This window comes from Rhipicephalus microplus, unplaced genomic scaffold, assembly GCF_043290135.1.
Source record: "Rhipicephalus microplus isolate Deutch F79 unplaced genomic scaffold, USDA_Rmic scaffold_65, whole genome shotgun sequence".
Lineage (NCBI taxonomy): Eukaryota > Metazoa > Arthropoda > Arachnida > Ixodida > Ixodidae > Rhipicephalus > Rhipicephalus microplus.
Window position 1 is genome coordinate 1,044,102 of NW_027464638.1, and position 13,983 is coordinate 1,058,084.

Here is a 13,983-nt window from a genome sequence, read left to right on the forward strand (position 1 = left end):
TTTACTACTGATAACCGGTCGGAAAACTAAATGATGCAGTTTTCGGAGGAGAAAATGCATGTAACAGTAGGGCTCATATTCCTCCAGCACGCCCGTTCAACATGGTTTCTGTTACGGTGGAAGGAGTTCTCGTGGACGCTTTGGTGGACACCGGTGCTACAGTTTCTGTGATTAGGTATGATTTGTGCAAACGCCTGAAGAAAGTAATGACACCTTATAATGGACCCAATCTAGTCGAAGCCCAGGGGAACGCTATCCGCCCTTTTGCTCTTTGTACTGCTCGTGTGTTTATTGATGACATTTTGCATTACATCGAGTTCACTGTGCTTACCCGGTGCTCTCACCAGCTAATTCTAGGGTGGGACTTCCTATCTTCTTCTTCAGCCGCTATATGTTGTGGTGAACGGATTCTGCACCTAACTAATACGGACTCCATGTTCGACGAAGGCGTCTACAAGCCTCTACGCCTGTTCGCTCGCGAAGATCTCGAACTACCGCCACACCAAGAGCGAATTGTGACCCTGATCTCTAAGGACATCGACCACGGTGACGTCTTGGTGTCCCCTTCGTCGACTTGCGTCGCAAAAGGCATAGCACTTGCATCAGGTGTCGTACGCTTTCACCATGGCTCCGCGCTCGTCATTGCTACGAATGAAACGCCAGAAAAAGTTCTCCTGCCAGAGGGCACTGCAGTAGCCTGCGTTGTGGATGCTGAGCCTGTCAGCGTCACGCCACTTAACCCTGCCTCTACCAACGACCGTTCTATGAGTAAGCCTGCCTCATCCTCTCCCTTCACAGCTCTTATCAGTGATGACTTAACAGCTATGCAGGCGCAGCAGTTGCTTGCGTTATTAACAAAACACGCCGATTCTTTCGACACCTGCTCTTCAACGTTGGGCCGAACTACCACTGCAGCGCATCGCATTCAGACGGAGGGAACATCTATTGTACATCGCCGCCCGTACCGCGTGTCTCTCGCTGAACGAAAAATCATCGAGGAAAACGTCGCTGACATGCTCCAACGAGAAATAATTCGTCCATCAACTAGCCCTTGGTCATCCCCTGTTGTTTTGGTACGGAAAAAAGATGGCTCCGTGCGCTTTTGCGTTGATTACCGGGCACTTAACAACATCACACGCAAGGACGTATACCCCATGCCACGCATCGGGCCGCGTTTGCTGCCACCGGGTGGCACGAACCTTTTTGAGGCAAAACGGTTCGGTTCACCCAATAGCCGCTTAAAACCGGCTTGACTTGGCTGAAAACGTATGAATAGACGGCGACAAATTTGCCGTGTTGGACATTTTTTGGGGGACGTTTAGGTGGTGGGAACGAAAGGTCTAAGGTTCCTCACTAGCTTGTGAGGATCTTTACCGTGCGGTGGTTATTTATCCGTGGTCTTTGCTTGGCCGGGAGCCTCATGCATTCGCGAGGACCGCCTCTGCGCATGAATACGTGGTCTCGTTCTGTAATACTGTCTATAAGCAATGTGGTAACGACTTGCCCGATCATGAACACCGTGTGTTATGCTATTTGTGGATGTATGCCGTACGTGTATGTCTGGTAAGTGCGTGTGTAGCGTAAGGATCGATGTGTCGCTTCGGTGAAGTGTATGCTTGCGCCAAAACTTTCATTGAAGCTTCTTCTTGCGTAACTGCGTGAGACAGATACGAAATGCACAAGTTGGAAGCGATGGACTATTACCAGGCGTTCACACGACGTTATTTTCCAAGTGGCTTAAATATGTTGTCGCCGAATACGATAATCGGTTTTCTAAGCTATGTCTTTTCTTGTGGGTGTATACAAAGAAAAAAAAAGAAATAAAGTTGAAGATATGCTGGGAGCACTATAAATATTCGCTCAAAATTGCCACCTTGAGCCTCTTCTTAAAATTAAACAGTGCCGCAAGGCAGTCGTGTCTTGCGGTGAAGTGCACGCTGTGTATTGCGGTAAAGCATACATATTGCGCGCGCTCGTGTGTAAATTGGAAATGTAGCACCGACATTGGGCCTCGTGTGTGCACCTAAATTGTACACGCGCTATCCTCTTCCTCATCAGTGACGATGCGGCAGTCAGTATCGTCATCATCTTCAGCTTGTGTAACAAGCACAGAACAATTTACCTAGTAAAATATATTTTGTGGCAGGCAATTCGCAAGGCATTCAGATGTTAGTTCATTGCAGGATTAATTCAAGATTGTTAAATGGCACCTTCAAATAAACGAAACATGCATATGAGAGGCTTCAGTCGTACTTCAAAATTTGTGCCATGCCTCAAATTGAAAATGATTATAAATGAAATATATGCTAAGGCTGGGTGTAGATTACCATTCACAATTCAATTACCATTCATATTTTAGAAACTTAGAAAATTTGTAGCTCATGTTTTCCTATCGAGTAAGCACAAAAATAACTGTTGAAGAATGGTCTACAATTACTCACACAGTTTGCCAGAAATAGATCTTTGAAACGTATGTCGTGCCAGAACTAAGTGCAAGGTGGTTAGAGGAAACTGGTTATGACCCGACATAATAGCGCATGTTCAAACGTTTTACATGGGCTGCTTGTTGGCAAAATGGGGTGGGAATTAGGTAAGTGCCTGCAGGGATCTGCACCAAGAGACGAAACCTGCTACATCTTTTTTATAAATTTCATTATTTGTGTCAAGCATGCGTGCACTCTTCGTTGTTGTGTTCTCTCAGGGAGCAAGTATATGGCATACGCTTGAAATCCATACGTTACCCCTGCGATTTGAAGATGTTATCACAGTGGACATGAACGTGCAATGTAGTTGAAAATGTTGCTGGGCACCAACTTTCTTAACAATCTGAACCTGCTTATACTACAAAAGTTACCACGTGACTTCAGCCAAATAGTTTCTAACTGTTGTAGTTACTGTCAGATAAAAGTAATAATGAGCTAGTTGTGCTTGGACAACAGTCTTGCTTTACTGTATTAAAATACAGTAATTTAGTACCTGCATATAGAACTGACCACTTATTTTTTTTTATTTGTGGTCCTATTTGTTACAGTTTACTTTCAAAATATTTCATACAAGGTGGTTAAGTTTTAAGTCCATACAGTGGGCAAATTTTATGAGCAATACCGCATGCTGTACAATCACTTTTACTTCTCCTAGAAAGCATGGTGTTCCACTATTCCGGTATGTCTCGGCTGGGCTTCTCGACGACTGTACATGTCAAACAGTTTGCCAAGTGTAACTACTTACTCCCCCATAACTCTAAATTTTGTCGAGCCATAATAAATAATTGGCAGTAAGAACCAGTTACAAAACCCTTTTTTTATGAAGTGCTCTTTAATCAGGGACCTAACAATTCTGTACATAAACGATGACAGCAACCACTTCTCTGCAGATTGAACGATTAGGTTGTACTCATAAAAGCATTAATATAATTAGACTCTTTTTTTTTTGGAAAGTAAATACAATGCATAAATAGTCTAACCAGTCCGTGATTCAATATTGTAGCTAAACTATCGTTGAAAGCCAGAGTCATTTACAAATGCCATGTGAATTCCCGGAAAGCGCTATGTAGCTTTATATAAATTGGGGATGTCTGCAAAAAAGCAAAAAGCCTACGTTAATGTTGAGCAGAAGTCCAAGTGAACATGCATGCATATGTTCATGAACTAGTTCCCTGTAAGATGTGGTGCAACAGCTCTAGCTTAAAAGCTTCAGGCAGCTTTTATGCTGCTCCAAAAAGATTTTAGTTGCACCACAAGCTCCGGATATGCCTTTCATGATTCACGTCACTGTGCCTGTTCAGTGTTTAAAAAACAGGTTTGAAGGGGATGCTAAAAATTTTTTTTGAAGGGGTGAGTAGCAGAGAGCATTAATTTATTAAAGTCTTCAATTTTATTATGTTACCTCTGAGGCTTGCAGGTATGTTAAATGAGCATGGTCATATGAGTAACACCTCATAGGTCAATAATTTTTGGGTTGACAGCAAGGTATGAAGAGACAGGATTATGAAAATTGCAGAAGTAGAAGTAATGAAGTTGTCGAGAAGACTTTGTTAACAGTACATTTACAGGCTTCACGCACAATTTGCTTTTCAGCAGGGTGAATTTACTTTTGCTGATGCTTCCGATTGCGTCATTGCACTTCGTAAGCACTGGTTTTATGCACTGCACGTGACGATCTTGTTTTTTCAAGGTTCATGTACTGATTAAAAAGTATAGGATCAAGAAACTTACATGCTGTCTTAAGGCATAATCATGCTCACCATAGAGGTAATTGGTGACATTTCAGTGAGTTGTATGTGGGAGGTCTGTGTACATACCATCATAGTAATCTTGCAATGCTGTAGCTTTATTTGTGTAACGAGTGAAGCTTCTTTTCCTGTTAAAAATTTCTGCCAAGCAAACAAGTTCCAACAGTAGGATTTGCCCTTGGGTAAAGCAGGTGGTAAGAGTGAGCTTATTCAGAAGCCCTTCAAGAGTACCCACTAAAGGAATTAGTACCTATAGGGCAAAAATTCCAGTGCACCAAGAAGGGCAAGGGAGGACGGTGCAGGTTAACATTTCAGGAGGGCATCTTCTGAACATCATCCTTCTCTAGCCACAAGCTTGTATGGCCAATGTTTAGCAGACTCCTACTAACATAAACTAGGTATAAATGTTGCTTCTCTATTGCAAGATGACACACCATATACCTTTTGAGAGTCTCCTCACCACAAGCTCTTACATTAGCCTAAAAATATTTTTTTTTCTACGGTGCCCTTTTTTTGTCCTAAACAGTTGTCTGAAGCAACAATATGCACATTGTGACAGTCTAGCTGGTGACCACAGAGATGGCTCCCGCCATCAGGATGTATACTCCACTCAAAATGTAAGACACTGCAAAATCATAGTCCGGTGTGCGTGTATACGACCTTGAACATGCAAGCAGTGACCACTTCTCTTGTGTTCTCTGCATTGGCGCATGCTTGTTGCACACCTGTTCAAGATTGTGACAGTGAAATTAGTTCTGGCAATGCTGTCTCAGAGGTAAGACTGTGTATGCCCTTAGGAACACCATGGTGGAGCGAGCAGAGATTCATATCAAATGTAGTAATAAACTGGCAACACCATGGTTATACAAGCACACTTGCATTAATTTATTACATTTTTATTGAGGCAGACATCACACAGCTAAGCCTAGTTGTGATCTCTTTTCATTATTGTCTACATAGTTTTCCCGTTGGTCACAGCACAGGAAGAAAAATTTCTCTGTGGGAGCACCATATTTTAAGCTTGCATGACTCCAATGAAGCACTGTGCGAACAAATATATTGAAAATGTCAATACTTCGGGTCCTATAAATGGTGAACTGGTTGTCACATTCAGCCGGTGATCCTGCAGGAGCTTTAGCATATACTCTAAGGTCATTTTGCATTAACAATGCCACATACAATAGCTTAACAATGGTTTTTAATGGGCAAGATGATGCATAGCTTCAGGGAGCTAATTAAGCTAAGGGGGAAAATTATAGACGCCTAAGCACCACTGGAAAAATGAAAAAGCACAGAAAAAGAGCATCGGTCGCAGCTGAACTACAGAAAATATTTACACTGCACCACACATTTGCATCGTCTAGAATTTTCCCTAATAATGTTATACCAACCTGCCTAGCAGCAAGTACTTCTAAGGTAATAAAGTGCAGAATGACACTTGCATAAGACAGGGAACAGGACGCGAGTTAACTGCCATCTATCTTTGTTTGTGCAGGGTGTCTACCAACCTGGGAAAGTCGGGGAATTGGGGCCTTGCTGGAAAACTGTAGGAGCTTTGGTAAAACCTGGCTAATTCATGGAAACTGGCGGCAGTCTGTGCCACCATCACAAAAATAAGCATTACCCTTGATCAATACTCAAAAAGTCACTCCTTCGACTGCAACTACAGTGAACAGCTAGAAGAGGCCTAAAAAAAGGCAATGCATAACTGTTTCTTCTTAGTGTACAAACAAAAGGATACACCGACCAAAATAACACAAAGTTTACTGATGTTTGGGCACCTGATAATGTTCTGAATGACAGCCATAAGAAAGGTACATCGTATTTAAGTATGACTAGGTGCGTGATGTAAGCACCAAAAGTATATGGTGAGCGTTCCATAATTCTTATTGAGTATATGTGCAGCTGTGTGAATGTGCAGGGATTCCAGCTGCTGGCATGATGCAAGCTTGTTTTCTTCGACCAAAACACGGTTGCTTGACCAGTCGATTTGAAAGCCTGTATATTCCGCATGTTCAGCGAGGGCATCCAAGGCTACCCATGATTTGGTGACTTCATTTTGAACTGTTGTGTTGTTTAACTCTTTCATTGAAATCACAAATCTCATAGACTGACATGTTGTCACACTCGTGGCAGACTACAGTGTAAAGAAGACTACAGAAAGTTCGCTCGGCAGCTTATTCTTCCCATTGACTAAGGCATTCCTTAGCTTCCATGTTGGTACATGCACTATTTTGATGTATGTTCCTTCTACATATCACATATCATATCTGACTTTCCAAGCACAGCATTTCTCACATCGGTAAATTTGTGCATATTTGTCGTGGCCACAAATTCGGCTTGGCTTGAAGGCCTTTTAGTTTGGTGCTTATGTTAGAACTGCCATCACAAGAGGTTTGCTGGGCTATGTTTTGCCTTGTATAATATTATTGCTATTATTATTATTATTGGCGATGCAGCTGCAAACATCCTCCGCTATGCACTTATTGCAGATATTTCAAGAGTAGCACACTCTCTTCTCATTTCATTTCCTTGAGATGGTGTTATTAAATCCATGAGTATTTTTTATCACTATGTTCATAGAAGAGTACGTAAATGAAGGTAGCATGAAGGTAACCAAAACACGCAACTTAGCTTCACAAAAAAAGCCTACTGGCTTTTTCAGCTTGCCTTTGTTGTACATAGCCTGGTCGCTCCTCACAGCGGTGTTCATGCTGTCTGAGACGCATCTGGAAGCTAAGTTGCATGTTTTGGTTGCTGACAAGAAGGCTTCTTTTCAACTCTAGATGGCTCTATGTATAATGATAAGGTAGCCACTGGTTTGGAAAAAAGCTGAATAAATCATTTTCTGAGCAACTGCAGCCAATCAATTTATGTGGATGGACATGCATCTTCACTTTCACAGGCAAAGCCTGGTGTTCCCCAGGGATCAATCATGGGACCAGTTTTGTTTCTCATTTACATCAACGACATTGGACATGGTTTGTCATCTACTGTCAAATTATTTACATACAACTACATCATTTATAGAAAAATTGACAGTACCCAAGCTAACGAGTCATTATTGTTGGACCCTAATAAACTCGCATTTTGTGTCACCATGGCAAATTAACACTTCCAAAACGAAGGCCATGACGTTTACAAGAGCACATAAAACAGAACTGCGTCAATATGAAATTCAAGCTCTCCCCATTTAAAAAGTATCCCTATTTAAATATCTTCGAATTCATTTATCTTCTGACCTGCCTTAGAATAAGCGCATCGATATCATAACCAGTGAGGTGTCAAAAGCACTTGGATTTATTAAAAGAAACCTTTACTTGGTGAACTATACCTCTAAAATGCCAGCGTACACTACACTTGTCCGTTGAAAGATAGAATATGCATCCATCATCTGGAACCCACATCAATCATATCTCATCGATTAACTAGAATCAATACAAAATGAAGCAGCAGGATTTATCACCAAGTAGTATTCTCGCAACTGCAGCACTACAGATATTACACACTCACTTTCATTACCCCTTCTTGAAACACGCAGACTGTCGTTGCTGTTGTTGCATTTTCATAGATTTCATCGTAGTAAATCTGCCTTCGTAAAGCTTGCACAAACACACCTCATAATATTTTGAAACATATTGACAACCAATTCAAAATACAGCCTTTTTTGGTACGCACAATTATGTATCAACACTCACATTACTTCGAAGCACACATCACTGGAACACACTGCCGGGCGACATCGCTTGATTCATTGATCATGCCGCCTTTGTAAACCAATTCAATATTTTCTTGGACATATGACTTACCTATCTGTGTGAGTTTGTAAGTGCATGTTTGTGCTTATTTTTACTCTTCTTTCATTGTAAATATATTTCCTCCTTAAAGATGATAGTCTTGCTTGGGATACTCCAATGCAAAAAATTTTGGTCTGTCTGTCAGCAAAAAAGGCTCAAGTACGACCACATCCACAGCATCCACCAGTATTGCTCAAGTTTCTGCGTTCATACTTGTACGATTGTCAATAAAAAGCAAATATTGAGCATATTTGAGGCACAATATCAACATGTCAATATTGTGCACTGTGTTTATTTATACTAGAAAAGGTATAAATAAGTAATTCTAAGCACTGCAGCTGACAATGCGACGCTTCGCATGGAAAGGCGAGTCTCCTATGCTTTTCTAAGACGATACTGTGCTGCTACCTGTCTTGAAATCTACAAAGTATGGCCTCCAAGATTGCACGCATGCTGCGTGCTGCGTGCTCGCTATAACAAAGGCCATCCTTTCGTTTTCTGAAATTACCGCCAGATGGCATTCATGTCTCACGCAACACCTTCAGGATCCCATTCACCAGTTTTCTCGTGCAAAACATCAAATAAATATTTCTGTCTATTCACTCTTTTCAGGCGAAATACAATAGTCTTTAGACGACATTTTTGGTGAAATATGCAGATAGGGGGCAATTTTTTTCATGGCAATTTTCTGTATATATATTTTTTTGTACTATAGCTGTGTCTCTCTTATTGAGTTTTCATTCCTGCCACAATTTTTTTTTCCCTTTTGCATTTTTGTCTATGGAACCGTATTTTACATTGTTTACCACTTTAATTTTATAATGGGCAATGTTCTGATTTGCAAATTTATTGTATAACTAAAACCCCCTGCGTAATGCCTGAATGAGCCTATAGGGTATATATTAATAAAAAAAAGTGTTGATGCACAAAGCGGGTGACTGAACGAATAAGTTTATGCCCTGTTACTAACGCTTAATCAGGAACATGTAGCGGCAAGTGTGAAAAAAGCAAAAAGGCAAAAACTATTAGTTTTTATTTCAGTGAAGATTCATGTTGCCACTAAGAGCTGTTGTTTCAGAAAAAGACACTTGGTAAATAAATGTTTCAGAGTATATTCAAAGAAATTCGGAGCGTTTGAAGACTTGTGATCCGCTAAGAATTTCTAACTCAGAGTCTCTATCATCTTATCACTAAGTGAACAACCTTCTTTGTGCCGTAATGCATTCGGTATAGACGTAAAAGATTTATTTTATTGTTTGCCCCAATGTGAAGATTTGAAGTGTATAAAGCAGTGCATGAGAGAAGATAATGATGAGTTGTTGTTTCAGTGCCAGTGTGGCATCTCTATTGCATCGTTTTTAGAGCTCATGCTGGCCACCTAAATTCTGCCGTTGTGTTTTGGAAGGGAAATAATTTTGTCCAAAAATCTGGTATCTGCATTGAATTATGAATATACCTGTAATTAGTTATATTTTTCTTGGGTATGTAGACGGGCAGCTGCAAAAGCATTTGAATTTGTTATCATCACACGCTGTTTGATATGTCCATGACTTCTTATTTATACTGGACATTAACAATTGCTCTTTACTGGTTGCTAATATGAAGAAAGATGTTAAGGAAAACGAAATGTCAGCGTTTCACTTTGGAGTTTCAAAAAATTGATGAGCTACAGTTTCTCGATTTAAGACAGGCTTTCGTAAAAGATCACATATATAGCAATACCAACCTAGATTCATAAAGCCAATTCTGGCCACTCAAAACCACTCAAAACCATACCATACCACTCAAAACCATACAGGAAGCCATTGTGTCAACTTTGCTGGGTGCCGCTCTTCAGAAGTTACGCGAGCACCTTATGGCGCATGCATTTGATGCACAAGTTGCTCGCCTTGCAAATTCTGGCTTTCCGAGTGACGTGATTTGCTCCTTGTCGGAAAAACTTATTTCAAAGATCGAGAAGTTTTATCATTGTGATTCTAGTGCACTAGAAATTAGCAAGAAAAAGAGGCAGGCAGTTATCCCATACATACACAGGATAGCACATGGTTTGAAAAATGTTGGTGCTCGTTATTGCATGAACATGTCATTCTCATTATGTAATAAAGTGCATAATGTGTGTACTTTGGTGGATAGAGCATTGTGTCAGCAGCCAGGGAAAGGGAACAAATGTGTCTCCAGTCATGTCCACAGATATGCTCCTTGCACTACTGGCGTGGTTTATGGGATTCCACTGTCTTGCAGCTGTGAATATTTAGGTGAAATGGGGCATTACATAAACGTGTGCTTAAGAGAGCATGGGCTAATGCCATCAGATGCTAAAATCACGTCGAATTTGGCAGCTCGTTGTAGGCCATGTGGATGTGTGCTCAGGGCTGGGCAGAGATGCCCGAAAAAGTATTCTGGAATGCAGATATCGAAATGTGTGGTTTGGAAGCATAAAATACAGATACTGATATAAATTTGTAACTCATGTGACAGGATATTTCAGAGATACGTTTGCAAAAAGACAAAAAAGTATTCCAGAATACATAAACTAAAATACTTTTGTCTATACCGGGGATAGTTATACTCCATACAAACATTTGTTATGTGCAGCATAATATTTAAAATGTGCAGCACATTGAAACTTGCAAATGAAATTCATTTATTATATTTTCACCATTCTCCGTGTGTCATTAAGGCATTACAAAGGATGCTTACACTGCACATAATTGTTAATAACCACATATTTACAGATATAACTTGCAATAAAAAACTATGCCATATGAGAGCATCAGTCACACGCATTGTACACTGAAATCCGGAACTCGACAGCAACACTATTAGTTATGCTAGAAGGAGCATAGTTCAAACGAAGTGCTGGAACCATAAACAAACGAACTTCCAGTTGAAGGTTTAGTGTTTTCTAGAATCATCTTAGAAAAGGCAGAAAGAATTAAGAACGGACAAAACAAGGAATGCGAAAGGAAACTCAAAAAGACCTCTTTCGAATCGCTGTTTGGCCATGCTGGCGTTTTTCAGAAATGCTCTGCAGAAAGAAGTATCGTAGATGGCACACGGCACCAAATTCTCTTTGGGTGGTTTGTGGCTTCCGCAATAAGCTCCAGTTTTTCAAATGGGCACTGCAAAAGAAAAGTAAAAAAAAAACGAGAAAAACAAACACTACTCGCTCAATTGGCATGAGGAAATACATTTAAAAAATGGCGCCCATTGTGCAGTATACAATACTCCTCACAATGAAAATATCTGTGCTGGAATTCAATATAGCAGTATAACATTGTTGTCATGCTGAAGCAGGCCATCATTCAAACACATCATGGGATGCGGGTAGCAAAGCAACTAGCTCGCTTTCAAGAAGGTAGGAGTCAGTTTCGCCCTCAGCAGAAATGTAGAAATGGTGGGTGCATATCTTGCCGTGGACTGCCAAGGTCACAGCAGAAATTTTTTTCCCCATTGTGAACACGTCTGAGCTCATTTACGAAAAAAAAAAGTAACAAGATACTCGTGTCCTGGATAGTATCGCGATACATGCGATACACCGTAAATGTATTTCACTACTAAGATACAAATACATTTTTTAAAAGTGCCTCGATACAGCAATACAGACACTCAAAAGTCTCTCTTAAATACTATTGCGATACTACCCAGCCCCGTGTGTGCCCCACTTGTAGAATATCAAATATTGACATGTTGATTAGCGCATGTGTGAAGTAGCCGAAGCATTTTCATTAGGTCTAACAACAAGTGCATAAGTATTTCATGTAACACTCGTCTAGATGAAAAACATAAGGTCTTAGAGAAGACATGAATCATTCTGTGTCGTAACACATGTGTACATGTGCATAGTTTTGATGAGTCAATATTTTCTATATATGTGCTTTCCTTTTCCAAATAAATTTCAGTTGTGAAATCAGCGCTGTGACCCTCTCTGACTGCTTCTAACCCATTCGTTTGTAAAATATTCTACGGTGAACACTCACCAGTTTGCCTAACTCACGATTCTGCATCTTTTATTTACCTATGGAATCGGGGAAGCAGTTGTGGTCTGACAGATTCCTTTTTTCCACCCCATATTCAAACATCAGTGCTTCAAACGCTACCGCAGCTTTTATTGCAGGTGTCTCAGTACTTTCATTGTGCTCCACGTGTCAGAACCCAGAGAAATAAAACACCAACAAGCATGTGTGCATTGTGTAAAAAAAAAAGAGAGTGAAAGAAAGGATAAAGTAAATTTTGCTGTACAGTTTCGTTGTTGCGACATTGTTGTTAGTTGTTGTCAAGACAAGGTCGCATTAAATACGTAAGTACTCCTTTTTGCTGAAAAGTATATTTTAGACATGTACAAATGGGACGGGGATGCAAATCATTAGTAAATACAGCAGTCTAGGTCAAGGTAATCTAATCCAATCCTAAATGGCCTGCAGGCTATAGCCATTATAATGAACTAGAATGTGCTCCAGTAAGCCAACTGGCAGGGCTGTTGCATCCTTGTTTTTTACGAATGCCACGAGATAGCGCCACCTTTACGTTTCCTAGCAGCATTGGCTGCACTGTTGGACTATCGCAGGCTCGTTCAAACTTGCAGCTGCAGTTGATTTTATTTGTGTGGTTGTGTTCTGGTTGTTCCGAAAACCAAACAGCCAACTTTCTCAGTGCCTGGGTGACAAGTTTTGTTTTCACCAGATACACACATTTTTTCATATTTACCACATACACTCACAACATTATGAGTGTGTGTGTAAAATGTGTTCATTTGTTTTATATGAGTGCCTCTTATTTTATTTTTCTACTGCTAAAGTGTTCTTTCCACCGCACATTTTCCAAGAAGACAATATGGTCATGGAGTTTGCTTTTAATCTATGTGAAAAACCTGGAAAAATCACTAAATTTGAAAAAATTTAAATTGATAAACACCCTGTTGTCGCTTTGCTGGCAAGTATGTTAGGAAACAGACACATGTGCAGTATGGAAGTGTGCAATGTCACAGTCATGTATTGTCAAGAAACGTCACATACCTGCGCTTGAAATACTTTTCTGACCTTCCAAGTTTCAACAGATGTGTCAATGACACATCACTTCTTTCCTAGGATGAAATGCTTTCAAGAGTCCTATCAGGACTCCTGCCTGTGATCTTTTTCAGGTATTTAATATGAACTGACATGCCCTAATGCATGCATACTTACACAACAATCTGTCAAATTTTCCATACCCTCTTAACAGCTTGTAAATTCACTCCTAACAGCACCCCCTCCACTCTTCCAGTATAGGCCAAAATGGTGATTATTTACAATACCATGCTTGTCGAACATTACTATCTATGAATCTTACAATTGTTTGGTGGAAAAAATTAGGGGACCCTCAAGGTTTGAGTAGAACACAACAGTGATATCCTATCCCTAGTGCATACTCCAACCACCTAGTGCATACTTTTTGCAGGGTAACATTACTTGAAAAGTTTATACTGCAGATTATTACTATGTAATCAATGTTTAAAGTGGCTTGTGCTAGTAAGGGTTTCGCATATAGTTGCAGTCTGGGTAATGGATTTCTAAATGGTGGCTAAGCGAGCTTGTTGATACGTACACATAGTTACTTTGAAGAGCGCAGAGATGGGACACAGGATAGACCACACAATACAGGTACTGTGTAGTATGCTTTAAGCCACGAGCAGCTATGTGCATGAAATGTTTTTAAACTTGATATGCACCCAGTACGTGGTCCTAAGAGAATACTCCAGTAGCATTTGTGCCTTTTGTTTTTTGTGGCTGCTTTAAACAACGAAGTCATTATGATAATCACATGTTCTGATGGCCAGTGGCAATGTACATTTGTACCATGAAATACTGCGATATTACATATTGTATTGTGAAGCATGTATACTAGACGCGTGTATTTGTAAAGCATGAAAATTATTTTTGAGCAGGCACGTGGCTTTGTGGTAGAATGCCTGCTTGC

The 13,983-nt window shown here is 40.3% G+C and overlaps 1 long non-coding RNA gene across 2 annotated transcripts; it reads right to left on the minus strand.

Moving 5' to 3' along the window:
* Window positions 1-9,251: 9,251 nt before the first annotated feature.
* Window positions 9,252-13,677, minus strand: LOC142790030 (uncharacterized). Of its 2 annotated transcripts, XR_012889361.1 has the most exons (3): window positions 13,612-13,677; window positions 11,010-11,150; window positions 9,252-10,269 (listed from the first exon to the last, which is right to left on the minus strand). It is a non-coding gene; the product is annotated as an uncharacterized LOC142790030 (long non-coding RNA). The 2 variants fall into 2 exon arrangements; XR_012889360.1 differs by lacking the exon at window positions 13,612-13,677 and having other exon boundaries at window positions 11,010-11,965.
* Between the last annotated feature and the right edge of the window lie 306 nt (window positions 13,678-13,983).